The sequence below is a fragment of the Hevea brasiliensis genome, chromosome 7 (assembly GCF_030052815.1).
Source record: "Hevea brasiliensis isolate MT/VB/25A 57/8 chromosome 7, ASM3005281v1, whole genome shotgun sequence".
Taxonomy (NCBI): domain Eukaryota; kingdom Viridiplantae; phylum Streptophyta; class Magnoliopsida; order Malpighiales; family Euphorbiaceae; genus Hevea; species Hevea brasiliensis.
Genome location: NC_079499.1, coordinates 99,520,478 through 99,533,696, shown reverse-complemented (window position 1 = coordinate 99,533,696; position 13,219 = coordinate 99,520,478). Strand labels below are relative to the sequence as shown.

The 13,219-nt window shown below is 30.4% G+C and overlaps 2 pseudogenes; both read left to right on the top strand.

The window, feature by feature from the left end:
- LOC110664779 (uncharacterized protein At4g38062-like) lies at window positions 1-2,232 on the top strand (annotated as a pseudogene).
- A 1,973-nt stretch (window positions 2,233-4,205) lies between these two features.
- LOC131181414 (uncharacterized protein At4g38062-like) lies at window positions 4,206-7,156 on the top strand (annotated as a pseudogene).
- The last annotated feature ends 6,063 nt before the right edge of the window (window positions 7,157-13,219 follow it).

Here is a 13,219-nt window from a genome sequence, read left to right as displayed (position 1 = left end):
TAGAACAGATGTAATCGTCCAGCTCCATAATCATCAACTTCTTTTCTTCAATTTCCATGTCTTTTTCTCTCATGGTTCAGAGAAAACCCTCTTTCTCTGACTCAAAGGACATGACTGCCTCCATTCTAGCTTTTGACTCTCTTGTTTTGAGCTCTTGCTTAAAGGCTTCTCCAACTTCTACTTGTGCTAGAAGTGAAGCTTCTAATTCTTTCCACAATGCCTGATTTTTCTTCAAGGTCATCATTTAAGCGTTGAGCAATAGATTTCCATATCCACAATTCGAATTCAACTGAATGTCCTTTACAAAAACATAGATCAAGAACAAAAAATTAATGTATTTATGGCAGAGACTGATGGTCTTAAAGGGCTTCTATCAGCTTCACAGGTGAAGTGCTTGGAATCAGAGAAAAAGGCCAAAGCATTCAAAGAACTAAGAGAAAGAGATGATATGCTTGTAAAATTAGAGGACGAGAATAGGACACTTGAAGGTAATTAAAATGGAAGCAAGAGCAGTTTAAATATCTAGAAGAAGCACATGAAAAGGCAAGAAGGAGTGGGAGCTGGAGAAGTCTGCATTTATTGATGAGATTTGTTCACTGCAGACAAGTAGATTCTCAGACCAAAATCTCGTAAGATCTTCAAAATGGGTTAAAGATGTGGAACCAAGTGCTAGCTCATGAAGAAAGAAGGAGAAAGATTCTAAAAATTGAAATTTGTGAATCTAAAGCATGCTTTGAGAATGTTTTCACCCAGTTCCAAGATGCAAAGTCACAAACAGACTGCTTCTCTACTCAGAGGGACAAAGAAATTGCAGCTCTGAGACATTCACTGGGCACAAAAGAGACATTTTACAAAGAAATTGAGTACCAAGCTAGGAAACTAGAGCAAGAAAATCAAGATTTGCTGGCATCCCTTAAATCCCTTAAAGAACTCCAGGATGCTAAGATTCAGGAAGTGGGAAATTCTTCTTCTTTGGCAAAACTGCGAAACAAGCTCAAAAGAGCGGAGCAGATGCACCAAGATTGTCCTGCAAATATTGGAGCCAAAGAAGCGGAGTGGAGCTCTAAGCTAGAAAAATTGAATCAAGAGCTGAATAATTATAAGTCTGCACTAGAGAGCAAAGAAACAACAGCAAAAGAGCTAGAGATGGAGTTGGAAAATTGTCACTCTGTAATAATGCTGCTGGAATTGCAGAATGAGGAGGCATCAGTAATGTTGCCAGTCTTGAAATCAGAACTTACTGAGGCTCAATTGAAACATAAAAATGCTAAGGCCGAGATGAATCTCCATGACAAAGAAAGAGATGAAAATGTTTCTCTCTTGCTAAGGCAGCTGGAGATGAAGAACACTGCTCTGGATAAATCACTCGAAGATAACAAGGAAGAACATCGGAAGCTGCTACTTTATTGGAGAGAGTTGAATCTTTGGAACTTGTTGAAGAACAACAACTCCTGACACAGAAAGAGCTTGAAAGGTGCAAGGAAACGCTTCAAGAATCTTCCAGGTCTCAACTTCATTTTAAGGAGCAAGCTTTGCAGAAAGAGAAGGAACTCAAAGAGAAAATTAGAGAACTTTGTGATGCCTTAGACATAGCAAATTCAGAATTGGCCACATAACGTAGGAAGGCAGCTTCTTTGTCAATGAAGGCTGCAGATACTATTGAGGAAAACTGGAATTTGATGGAGAAAGAGCTTCAGCAGTACAAAGAAATGGTTGAGGAATTTATCCAGGCAACAACTTTGCTTAGAAGAGCAAGCTTGGGACATGGAAACTGACTTTAAAGAGAAACTTAGAGAAGTTTGTGATGCATTGGACAGTGACACTACAAATTGTGAATTACGAGACGAGAGTGAGAAGGCAGAAGAACAGCAGAATCTGCTACAGAAAGAACTTAAGAGGTATAAACAAATGATTGAGGAATCATCCAAGTGCCAAAATCGCTTACAGAAGCAAGTTCTGCAGAAAGAAATTGACTCTCAATAGAAACTTCAAGAAGTTTGTGCTGCCTTAGACACAGCAAATTGGGAACTGGCATTGATATTTGCCCCATCTAGAGCCAACAACAACCCACATCTTTCCTCCTCCCATTTCCAATGCTTGTCTTCACAATCAACTCTAAGCTTATCATTTGAGGAGCTCAGACATCTGATGGTGGCCTTTTCATTCAAACTGCATTGAAGATCTTCATGCATTTGTCTTACTACAGTAATCTCCTCTGCCTTTTCAATGAGATCTTGGGTCTGCTTCTTAATTTTAGAATTTGCTTGTTGAATTTGAATGATTTGCTCGTGGTGAGCTTTCTTCAAATTTTCCAACAGCTCTGCTTTGCATATAAAGTCTACCTGAGCTTCTCAATCTCAGCTTTAGCTTCATCTAGCTCTTCACAGATGCTATCCATTTTCCTTTGGAGTTTGTTTCAAAACAATGACAGTTTCCAAGCCAAAAAATTTCAGATAACAAATAGAAGTTTTTTCAAAACTTAGTTATCAGTTAACAGGTGATAACAAACATTACTGATATACACCAGTGGTTTCAATAAACAATTGACCAGTAAAGTTTCTCAATATAATATGTCAGCATTCCTGATTCCTGTGATAATTACAAAACCATGATAATGCTTTTGCTTTCATAACAGTATTTCTTAAAAAAGTGTAGATTTTAGAACAAATGAACAGTTTAAAATACTAACAACCCATGTCATTGAAATTGGTCAAAAATAAAAAAATAAAAAAATAAATAAAGAATGAACACATCTCAATTTACTCATACAATTTCAAAGCCATGACATGAAAATCAATTTCAAACTCCTGGAACCGCCCAAATACTCAACGTTAGGCTTCTAATTGGCCTAAATATTTGGGTTATAGGGCCCATGCACTCACACAATAACAACAAGAACAAAATTCTCTACCTATGTACCTACTCTTCTAATATTTTGGTCAACATTTAATGGAGAAAAATAGATAAATTATTTTCTAGACATTATTAAATTGAAAACGTATAATTAAAGCAAGCATAAGCAAGCCTAGAACATGAATGTAAATATATTATAATCTGCTGTTCATTCTTAGTGTTTCAATGCTGTTATTATGACCATTTAAAACCTTTAATAACAAAGCAAATCCCAACTAACACAGAACTTGGAACCAGATACATAAAAAAGTTTCATTAATAACATGTTTGGTTGCCGAGAAAATTTAAGGAACTTAAACAAGGATGAAACCAAATTCTTGAATCTATGACTGCCGAGTAAGGACAATTAATTAGCCAAGAAAGTATAAAAGATCTCATTTTTCTTATCTTTTTTCCCCTAGTTTCTGAGCAATTAAGCATGGGCCAAGTTAAAACATACAACGTAAAGAAAAAAAAAAACAGCAAAACAAGAAAACCCCCAGAATTATGTATTCGAAAAGAAGCAAGACTGACAAATAATGAAATAGTCCATTATAACCAAATGCTCCGTGTTTCAATTTTCCGAGAAAAAGAAAAGAACTTCGAAGTGGATTTCCAAGAAAAGCTCTAGGTTTTCCTTCCCTTTCCGGCAAAGCCAGCAACCAAACGGCGAAAATACAAAAGAAGAGACACACTAAGAAATGTACCTGTTAACGGATTTACAGATACGCCATGTAAAAGGAGTAGTTATTTCTTGGTTCCATTGTTGAAGAAGTGAAATGGAGACAGACAGATAAAGAAGAGGGAAAACAAAAGAACTGAGAAAGCGGATTCTCAGAGTGGAATTTGGGTTGGGCTTAGCTTGTCAGGGTGATCATGGCCCAGCGTTGGCCAGGCTTCCAAGTTTTAAGCTCTTTCTTCTTCAATTTTAATTTCTATTGAAAATAAAAGAAATAGATAACAACTTTTTTGAGTAAAAGAGAATAGAGATTCAAGCCTAATTCTGTTCGTGAGTGGTATATTTTTTGTCATTGAATTAAATTGATATATATCTAAGGATTTCAACTTGTGATGTAAGAAAATAAATGGTAATCACAAGTATGGTAACCTGATGATTAACTTGATGAAATAATTTTATCTCATTTTAATTTGACTCCTCGTATTAATATAATAATTAAATATTAATTCTGCTTAGAAGTGTAATAGAAGAAAATGATACATTTTCTAATAATTCATCTTATTAGGGATTATATGGAATTTAAATAACTCTCATTCTTTATAATTAAAAAAAAAAAAAAGGGGGGGGGAAATAAATGGTGGAAGAGAAAGGAAGGGCTGGGAAGGCGTTGAATATGGATGATGTTGGTGCGCGGACAGAAATGACATAGGAGATGTACACGCCACATCTTGTTGAGAGTGGTACGATATGTCATAAAATATCCAAAGTTCTGTTTGTATGTGTGAGAGAGAGAAGAGGCTTCTATTCCATCAGTTCTCATGGAGTAAACGACAGAGGGAGGAAGAGGCTACCCGCGCTTGAATTGGATACCATACGCGTCCCTATCTCCCCCAGGCTTTTTTCAGCGTAGGTCCTGTCTCAAAATTATAAAAAAATAATATTAAAAGTAATATAATAACTTTAAATTTTAATATTATATTTATTTTAAAATGTAAATTATTAAATTATCAAATACTAAAGTTGCCTCCATATAATGGTATATAAATAAAGGAGAATATGGTAATAATTATGATGAGGATGAAATGTTGTTTACATAACTTATAAAAATAAATTTATAATTTCTGAAATTAATTTTTATCATTTCCTTTGTGCATAATTCTTATAGTCATTGATTGATGGATTTCATTCTAATTTTAATTAAATTATTTTAATCTTTATTGAAAATTGTGTTGATTATTATTATATATAATTTAATTATTCAACTTTAAGTTTATTGTAACAAGAATATGTTTGCATTGTTTTGATATTTTTTAGTAAAATTTCATTAAAATTTAATTAAGATGATATATAAATTAATAAATTATAATAAATAAAGATGAGTTACTAAGTTCTCATCTTATCCTTTATAAACAATATAGAAATGGGTTATTTTTAGATGTTGAATTTTGTTTCATATTTTATTTTTGTTCTTTAATTTTAACTTATTATTAAAAAATTTATAAACTTTAATTTTATTTTATAAAATCTCTCTAATCTATTATAATAGGTTTTCAGCTTAAAAAAAGATAGTAAAATTATCAGTTTACCTTATTTCTCTTACATTTAAAAAATAATGACCGTTTCAACTATTATCTAGTCCGATCATAAAGAATATATTAAAATCTCTAATCTCTCTAGTCTATTATAATAGATTGATTGTTTAATCTAATGTGCTCTACTTGTCTAACTGGAATTTCTGTATGTTTACGTTTCACATAGATAAACATAATCAATCATGACCCTAGCTCAAAATAAATAAAGATAATCATAATCAAAACCGCCCAAGGGTAAAGAGCCATCACAATCATAGTTGTTGTATTAAAATGGAAGAAGCAAGAGCAGTTAAATATCTAGAAGAAGCACATGAAAAGGCAAGAAGGAGTGGGAGCTGGAGAAGTCTGCATTTATTGATGAGATTTGTTCACTGCAGACAAGCTTAGATTCTCAGACCAAAATCTCATAAGATCTTCAAAATGGGTTAAAGATGTGCAACCAAGTGCTAGCTCATGAAGAAAGAAGGAGAAAGATTCTAAAAATTGAAATTTGTGAATCTAAATCATGCTTTGAGAATGTTTTCACCCAGTTCCAAGATGCAAAGTCACAAACAGACTGCTTCTCTACTCAGAGGGACAAAGAAATTGCAGCTCTGAGACATTCACTGGGCACAAAAGAGACATTTTACAAAGAAATTGAGTACCGAGCTAGGAAACTAGAGCAAGAAAATCAAGATTTGCTGGCATCCCTTAAAGAACTCCAGGATGCTAAGATTCAGGAAGTGGGAAATTCTTCCTCTTTGGCAAAACTGCAAAACACGCTCAAAAGAGCAGAGCAGATGCACCAAGATTGTCCTGCAAATATTGGAGCCAAAGAAGCGGAGTGGAGCTCTAAGCTAGAAAAATTGAATCAAGAGCTGAATAATTATAAGTCTGCACTAGAGAGCAAAGAAACAACAGCAAAAGAGCTAGAGATGGAGTTGGAAAATTGTCACTCTGTAATAATGCTGCTGGAATTGCGGAATGAGGACACATCAGTAATGTTGCTAGTCTTGAAATCAGAACTTACTGAGGCTCAATTGAAACATAAAAATGCTAAGGCCGAGATGAATCTCCATGACAAAGAAAGAGATGAAAATGTTTCTCTCTTGATAAGGCAGCTGGAGATGAAGAACACTGCTCTGGATAAATCACTTGAAGATAACAATGAAGAACATCGGAAGCTGCTACTTTATTGGAGAGAGTTGAATCTTTGGAACTTGTTGAAGAACAAACAACTCCTGACACAGAAAGAGCTTGAAAGGTGCAAGGAAACGCTTCAAGAATCTTCCAGGTCTCAACTTCATTTTAAGCAGCAAGCTTTGCAGACAGAGAAGGAACTCAGAGAAAATTAGAGAACTTTGTGATGCCTTAGACATAGCAAATTCAGAATTGGCCGCATAACGTAGGAAGGCAGCTTCTTTGTCAATGAAGGCTGCAGATACTATTGAGGAAAACTGGAATTTGATGGAGAAAGAGCTTCAGCAGTACAAAGAAATGGTTGAGGAATTTATCCAGGCAACAACTTTGCTTAGAAGAGCAAGCTTGGGACATGGAAACTGACTTTAAAGAGAAACTTAGAGAAGTTTGTGATGCATTGGACACTACAAATTGTGAATTACGAGAAGACAGTGAGAAGGCAGAAGAACAGCAGAATCTGCTACAGAAAGAACTTGAGAGGTATAAACAAATGATTGAGGAATCATCCAAGTGCCAAAATCGCTTATAGAAGCAAGTTCTGCAGAAAGAAATTGACTCTCAATAGAAACTTCAAGAAGTTTGTGCTGTCTTAGACACAGCAAATTGGGAACTGGCATTGATATTTGCCTCATCTAGAGCCAACAACAACCCACATCTTTCCTCCTCCCATTTCCAATGCTTGTCTTCACAATCAACTCTAAGCTTATCATTTGAGGAGCTCAGACATCTGATGGTGGCCTTTTCATTCAAACTGCATTGAAGATCTTCATGCGTTTGTCTTACTACAGTAATCTCCTCTGCCTTTTCAATGAGATCTTGGGTCTGCTTCTAAATTTTAGAATTTGCTTGTTGAATTTGAATGATTTGCTCGTGGTGAGCCTTCTTCAAATTTTCCAACAGCTCTGCTTTGCATATTAAGTCTACCTGAGCTTCTCAATCTCAGCTTTAGCTTCATCTAGCTCTTCACAGATGCTATCCATTTTCCTTTGGAGTTTGTTTCAAAACAATGACAGTTTCCAAGCCAAAAAATTTCAGATAACAAATAGAAGTTTTTTCAAAACTTAGTTATCAGTTAACAGATGATAACAAACATTACTGATATACACCAGTGGTTTCAATAAACAATTGACCAGTAAAGTTTCTCAATATAATATGTCAGCATTCCTGATTCCTGTGATAATTACAAAACCATGATAATGCTTTTGCTTTCATAACAGTATTTCTTAAAAAAGTGTAGATTTTAGAACAAATGAACAGTTTAAAATACTAACAACCCATGTCATTGAAATTGGTCAAAAATAAAAAAATAAATAAATAAATAAAGAATGAACACATCTCAATTTACTCATACAATTTCAAAGCCATGACATGAAAATCAATTTCAAACTCCTGGAACCGCCCAAATACTCAACGTTAGGCTTCTAATTGGCCCAAATATTTGGGTTATAGGGCCCATGCACACACACAATAACAACAAGAACAAAATTCTCTACCTATGTACCTACTCTTCTAATATTTTGGTCAACATTTAATGGAGAAAAATAGATAAATTATTTTCTAGACATTATTAAATTGAAAACGTATAATTAAAGCAAGCATAAGCAAGCCTAGAACATGAAAGTAAATATATTATAATCTGCTGTTCATTCTTAGTGTTTCAATGCTGTTATTATGACCATTTAAAACCTTTAATAACAAAGCAAATCCCAACTAACACAGAACTTGGAACCAGATACATAAAAAAGTTTCATTAATAACATGTTTGGTTGCCGAGAAAATTTAAGGAACTTAAACAAGGATGAAACCAAATTCTTGAATCTATGACTGCCGAGTAAGGACAATTAATTAGCCAATAAAGTATAAAAGATATCATTTTTCTTATCTTTTTTCCCCTAGTTTCTGAGCAATTAAGCATGGGCCAAGTTAAAACATACAACGTAAAGAAAAAAAAAACAGCAAAACAAGAAAACCCCCAGAATTATGTATTCGAAAAGGAGCAAGACTGACAAATAATGAAATAGTCCATTATAACCAAATGCTCCGTGTTTCAATTTTCCGAGAAAAAGAAAAGAACTTCGAAGTGGATTTCCAAGAAAAGCTCTAGGTTTTCCTTCCCTTTCCGGCAAAGCCAGCAACCAAACGGCGAAAATACAAAAGAAGAGACACGCTAAGAAATGTACCTGTTAACGGATTTACAGATACGCCATGTAAAAGGAGTAGTTATTTCTTGGTTCCCTTGTTGAAGAAGTGAAATGGAGACAGACAGATAAAGAAGAGGGAAAACAAAAGAACTGAGAAAGCGGATTCTCAGAGTGGAATTTGGGTTGGGCTTAGCTTGTCAGGGTGATCATGGCCCAGCGTTGGCCAGGCTTCCAAGTTTTAAGCTCTTTCTTCTTCAATTTTAATTACTATTGAAAATAAAAGAAATAGATAACAACTTTTTTGAGTAAAAGAGAATAGAGATTCAAGCCTAATTCTGTTCGTGAGTAATATATTTTTTTTCATTGAATTAAATTGATATATATCTAAGAATTTCAACTTGTGATGTAAGAAAATAAATGGTAATCACAAGTATGATAGCTTGATAATTAATTTGATGAAATAATCTTATCTCATTTTAATTTGATTTCTCGTATTAATATAATAATTAAATATTAATTCTGCTTAGAAGTTTAATAGAAGAAAATGATACATTTTCTAATATTTCATCAGGGATTATATGAAATTTAAATAACTCTCATTCTTTATAATTAAAAAAAAAAAAAAGAAAAGGGGGAAATAAATGGTGGAAGAGAAAGGAAGGGCTGGGAAGGCGTTGAATATGGATGATGTTGGTGCGGGGACAAAAATGACATAGGAGATGTACACGCCACATCTTGTTGAGAGTGGTACGATATGTTGTCATAAAAAATCCAAAGTTCTGTTTGGATGTGTGAGAGAGAGAAGAGGCTTCTATTCCATCATTTCTCATGGAGTAAACGACAGAGCGAGGAGGAGGCTACCCGCGCTTGAATTGGATACCATACGCGTCCCTATCTCCCCCAGGCTTTTTTCAGCGTAGGTCCTGTCTCAAAATTATAAAAAAATAATATTAAAAGTAATATAATAACTTTAAATTTTAATATTATATTTATTTTAAAATATAAATTATTAAATTAAAAAATACTAAAGTTGCCTCCATATAATGGTATATAAATAAAGGAGAATATGGTAATAATTATGATGAGGATGAAATGTTGTTTACATAACTTATAAAAATAAATTTTATAATTTCTGAAATTAATTTTTATCATTTCCTTTGTGCATAATTCTTATAGTCATTGATTGATGGATTTCATTCTAATTTTAATTAAATTATTTTAATCTTTATTGAAAATTGTGTTGATTATTATTATATATAATTTAATTATTCAACTTTAAGTTTATTGTAACAAGAATATGTTTGCATTGTTTTGATATTTTTTAGTAAAATTTCATTAAAATTTAATTAAGATGATATATAAATTAATAAATTATAATAAATAAAGATGAGTTACTAAGTTCTCATCTTATCCTTTATAAACAATATAGAAATGGGTTATTTTTAGATCTTGAATTTTGTTTTATATTTTATTTTTGTTCTTTAATTTTAACTTATTATTAAAAGATTTATAAACTTTAATTTTATTTTATAAAATCTCTCTAATCTATTATAATAGTTTTCAGCTTAAAAAAAGATAATAAAATTATCATTTTAGCTTCTTTCTCTTACACTTAAAAAATAATGACTGTTTCAACTATTATCTAATCCGATCATAAAAAATATATTAAAATCTCTAATCTCTCTAGTCTATTATAATAGATTGATTGTTTAATCTAATATGTTCTACTTGTGTAACTGGAATTTCCATATGTTTACGCTTCATATAGATAAACATAATCAATCATGACCCTAACTCAAAATAAATAAAGATAATCATAATCACAACCGCCCAAGGGTAAAGAGCCATCACAATCATAGTTGTTGTATTCACTAGTACCTAAGAACTATGCAATTACCTATATATTTATATAATTGAACAAATCTACATCAATCCAATGTTAATACTAATTTCCCCTCAAAAAAAAATATATTAAAATTAATTGGAACAACATCATATGACACAATGTACTTAGTCAACAAATATCACTTTAGGTGGGATGATAATTCATGCATATTTAGCATGTGTTAATTAACATGAACCAAAAATTATTTTTCTAACATTTGAAAATTTAATGTACATTCATGTGAATCTAGTTCATAAAAAAACAAAAAATGCACATTCAACATTTATATATATATATATATAAATAGCTTCAATTATGACTTAATTTAAAACTTCACAGCCTTATATACGACTTTAATATTAATGAGCTAAAAGTCTATTGGTTCAACATTTTTCCCTAATGAGTAATTATGACGTAAAATTATATATATAATAATATATTCAAAAATGATAAAATAATATTTTTCTGATAAAAAAAAATTATTTTTAAGGAAAATCAATAGGAATCTATTTTATAAACTTTAACAATCTTATTAAAATATGAAAATAGTTATTGATTCGTGATATAAATACATATATATAAATTTAATTTAATATTATAATTAAATAAAAAAAATTATAAAAAAAAAATTTAAATATAAATTACTTCTTGCAAAATAAATGAAGCCTAATTCTAGATAAATATTTCTCCCTCTAAAGTGTTGATTTGCTTTTCAATTTTAGGGTTTTGAGGGGGTGTAAGACTTGAAAGTTCAAACAAATAAATGCCTTTGTGGATGTGGTTTGTTTTTATGTAGCACATGGAGATGCCCCATAGATCATAATTGATGAAGAAAAGTTCACTAGGTTAATCTCTTGGTCAGTGTAAGTGGGCATCACCCTACTTTTGATCTCTTTTCCACTCTCTTCATTTGATTTTACTCTCACCCTCTTTGACAACTCACAAATGGGCATATTTCATTTTCTTCATTTTTATTACCTTATATCCAACCCTAAAAAATGATTTTGGTTTTAAATTTGTGCTAATTAATGTGTTTTTATTGTTAAAACAAAGGAATAGCAAATTTAAGGTTTAAATTTTAAGGATATTTTAATGTGCAGTTATTTTTTGATTGAGTTCCCACTAAAATATCTATTAGATTGACCCTTCAAGATTTTTATATTAAATGTAAAAGAAGAAATATTTTATTAAAATTATCATAATTTTAATAATAATTTATTTATATCATTAATTTTTGTATATTTTTCATTTTTGATAGAAAAAAAGTTATTTCATTATTTTTTATTAAAATTAAAAAAAATATCTTCTTAATAATTTTTTTTTCCTCCTCATTAAAAAAAATTACTTTTGCATTAAATAAAAGAGCAATGATTAAAAAATTTGGTGTGTGTATTTAAGTATTACAAGGGCAATATTCATTCAGTAATTACTTGGACGTGTGCACTTATATAGTAAGTCTTATACTATATATGTATATATAAAAAAAATAGAAATGATAATTAGTATATTTTTTTATTCTTTTTTTCTCTCTTAGGACATTAATTGTGTTCGTGGATATTTGTTTAAATTTTAATAGCCCTTTAGATCCGTTCATAAAAGGGTGTGCCCTTTAATAACGATTAGATTAAATATTTATACCTAATTTTTATAATTATTATATACTTTTTAATTAATTTTATATAAATCTTGATATAAATATTTAATTTAATAATTATTAAACTCATGAAAAAATATTGCAAATTTAATCTATTTCTTGATCACATAGTTAATGGAGTTCCAAATTTGAGTGTCTTATTCACTAATGATAGAAATTTTATGATGAGAATTATGAAAGTGGACAATTATTTGTTCTTGTAATATTAATATGTTTAATCTTATGCAACAATACATAGAATGAAACATAAGAGCTTAATTTATAGAATTAACTTTCAAATTAAACTTTTTTATAACACATAGAATGAAACATATTTTGGCCATTTGTAATTACATGGACAATATTTTATATATATATAGTAAATTACATGGACAATATTTTAATTTAGAGATATATAATAGTAAATTATATAAACTTTAATTTGGAATATAAAAAAATCTCGTAAAATAAAATCTTGAATACCTTTCTATAAGTAGTTTTTAGATTATTTTTATTAATGTGATATTTATTAAATTAAAAAAATTATATCTCGTTAAATTAAAAAAAATTATATTCTCTTTATTAACACTTATCTTAAAAAAAAAATTTCTCTCCGTCCATAATATTAACAATCTAATTTGCACAAATGACACTTCAACAATCCAAAACTTATTTATTCGAAGTTACCAACTTATTAAAATATATATTTTTATAATTTAATAAATGACACGTCACCATAAATAACATAGAAATTAGCTATTAAAGATCAACTAATTTTATGTTTTAAATTAAAACTTAGATACCTTACTTTCACGTACTCTTAGTTAAAGTATCATCGATATAATTAATCCCAATGGATGCAATTTAAATTTAAATCAAAATTAGATTAGAACAAATCAAATTCGAATTTGATTATATCACAGTTGAATCTAATTGATTTTAACTAATTTGATTTGATTTTAAGTTGAAAGGTGAATTTTCATTTTTAAAAATATTTAATTCGTGAAATTAAATTAAATTAATTTAAATTAAAATTAAAATAGAAATAGAAAGAAACCTTTCAATTTAATTTTAAACCCCCTAATTTTTTAAATTAAAATTACCAATTTGAAACCAAAATGAACCCAATATAAATTAGATAATTAAAATCATTTGGCAAATCACATAGTCAGCTTAGATAGTAGATAATTATTCTACTCCATAAGTTTATAGTATACC